The sequence below is a fragment of the Triticum dicoccoides genome, chromosome 2B (genome assembly GCF_002162155.2).
Source record: "Triticum dicoccoides isolate Atlit2015 ecotype Zavitan chromosome 2B, WEW_v2.0, whole genome shotgun sequence".
NCBI classification, from domain to species: Eukaryota; Viridiplantae; Streptophyta; class Magnoliopsida; order Poales; family Poaceae; genus Triticum; species Triticum dicoccoides.
Window position 1 is genome coordinate 808937712 of NC_041383.1, and position 2973 is coordinate 808940684.

Sequence of the window (2973 nt, forward strand, 5' to 3'; positions counted from 1 at the left end):
GGGGGGGGGGGCTTTGCGGGAGTCTGCACAGTACACACGTTGGAATCCGACACCCTGTCCCACTCCAAAACCCACCAAAACCCCTCCCGGACCTCGCGCCTCCATCCTCCCATTTTCTCTCCTTCCCTTTTTCTCTCTTGTCTTCGTCGCTACTCCACCACCCTAGCCGCCTTGGCACACCCCTGCTGGTACTCGACGAGTCCGTCACCTCCAGCGGTAGACCCAGGATCCAAGCCGCTTCTTCAACGCCGCTGTTCAACACCTCTTCTCCAACCACCGTGCATGTAGCATCAGCTCCTGCGGTAATCACCATGCTTGGCAATTGTACGGTGAAATGCGTATGCTAAGCAATTTTGGCCCTTCTTCTTTCAAGCAATAGATTCGGATATGGAGTACATATACGAGCACTATATCGAGTCATCAGACGGTTCATTTGATGAGGAGGACTACACGGATGAGACGACGATGATGCAGACGGCCCTTGTAGACACGGAGCATGCTAAAGAGCATGTTCTCAATTTCAAGTGATCGATCAAGGGTCATCAAGTGCTCAACCGCAACAGGGCATGCGGCCATTTGATGTTGATGTTCGACTACTTTGCTCCCAATCCCCTCTTTGCTAACAATTTTCACCGCAGTTTCGGATGCACAAAAATGTCTTCGATCGTCTCTACCATGGGGTCTAATCCTTTGATGACTAATTCATCTCGAAGAAGGACGCCGTGGGAAGGATTGGATTCTCAGAATACCAGAAGTACACGGCCGCACTGCAGATACTTATATATGGCATGGTCGTTGATTCATGGGACGAGTACCTATGAATGTCTGAGAGCACATGCGGAGATGCCATGGTCAGGTTTGCAACTACCATGGTCTCAGTGTTTGGACCTCAATACCTAAGGGAACCAAATGTCGTAGACACCGGGAGGCTCTTGGCAATCTGGGAAGCAAGAGGGTGCCCAGGTTTGCTCGGATCTCTTGACTACATGCATTGGAAATGGAAGAACTCCCCAAAAGTTATACAAGGGCAATATCAGGGCCATGTTAAGAAGCATATCATCATTCTTGAAGTTGTTGCATCACACCATATTTGGATTTGGCATGCCCAGGTCTCATAGTGACATCAATGTGCTGTAGCGATCACCATTTTTTGCTAGGCAGACTGAAGGAAAAGCTCATCCTTTCCACTATATTGTCAATGGGCGTGAGTATAATATAGGTTACTATCTAGTTGATGGTATCTGGCTATCCTTAGTGGGCTACCTTTGTGAACACCATCTCTAACCCAGTTGGCCAAAAAGGCTCACTTTGTCCAAAGACAAGGAGCAGCTAGAAAGGATGCTGAGAGGGCATTTGGAGTTGTGTAGGCACATTTTGCAGTTGTTCTTAGACCAGCTAAACAATGGGATGTAGAGACCTTGTGGGAGGTGATGACCTATTGTGTGATTATGCGGAACATGATGGTGGAGGATGAGGGTGACGATATTGCCGCAAGTCTTGAATTTGCGAGTATGGGTGATCCTATCAAACTTCCTGATCAGAATCGGGCCACATTTGAAGAGTTTGTTCAAATGCATCAACAAATTCAGCATCGAACAATTCATGAGCAACTGAAGGAAGATCTGATTGAGTATCTACGCTATTTGAGTGTGCAGGTTAAACCTTTTTGGGGGGCGGGATATATGCGGGCAGCGTTGGATGGCCGGCTCCCGCATCAGTGCGCACAGGCTGGTCCCCCTGCCCGTAGACGGATGCCGAAGCATATTTGCGGGCCAGCATTGGAGATTTCCTTATTTAACATTGGAAAAACATTTATTTTCCTATCTAAAACCGACTCTAACTTATGTTCCAAATATAACGGTCCCGTCTAGTGTAGCACTCCACTAGTAGAAATAGGGCCAATTGTCCCGGTTCATAAGGGCCTTTAGTCCCGGTTCTTACACGAAACGGGACTAAAGGCCGTCCACGTGGCCGCTGCCTGGAGGTCCACCTTTAGTCCCGGTTGGTAACACCAAGTGGTATAAAGGAAGTTTTATAATTTTTTTTAATTTTTTTCTCGATTTTCAAAATTTTGAATTATTTTAACCTCTGATCTCTAATCACCCCTCATCACTGCTCAATTTAACCTCTAATCTCTAATCACCCCTCATCATTGTAAATCATCTAACTTCCCGAAGGGTCACCCATCCTCTCACTACTCCAGCCTGAGCACGTTTAACTTCCGGGTTCTATTCTCCCTCGTTTCCAAGCCTGTACTTGTTGTTTTCCTGACAATAGTAAGATGTCAATCCTATTAACCCTCAGGAATTTAGCTTGAGCATGAAGTCACACATTTCACTGTTTGAGTTTGAAACTATTGTTCTAAAAAACAATAATTATTTAGTAACACTAATATTTCTTGAATAAGTAGTTGGACCACAGTTTGACCAGATTTGACCGAAATTCAAAAAAACCGAAACAATTATTTAGCAACACTAATATTTCTTGAATAAGTAGTTTGACCATAGTTTGACCACAGTTTGACCAGATTTGACCAAATTTCAAAAAAACTAAAATAATTATTTAGCAACACTAATATTCTTGAATAATTATTTAGTAACACTAATACTTCTTGAATAAGTAGTTTGACCAAATTTAACAAAAATTCAAAAAAAACTAAAATTTGAGCATAACTTTTTTTCCTTTTAGAATTTGAGGATTCTAAAAATTTGCAAACAAGCCGTAGGCCGTCAAAATTGGATCCGGATTTTCGTGCTGAATATTTTGATATATTATACGTTTTTTCTGACATCGTATGCAAAAGTTATAGCTGTTTTATATTTTCCCTATACTTTTTGCAAAACATGTCCAAATTTAAGTTTTTAAATTTTCCTAACTAGTAGATGTAGTAACATAACTACATCTCGAAGGATTTTCATTTTTAAAGTTTTTATCATTTCTTTTGCTTTTTACAAAACTGAAAAGGCGATCCAC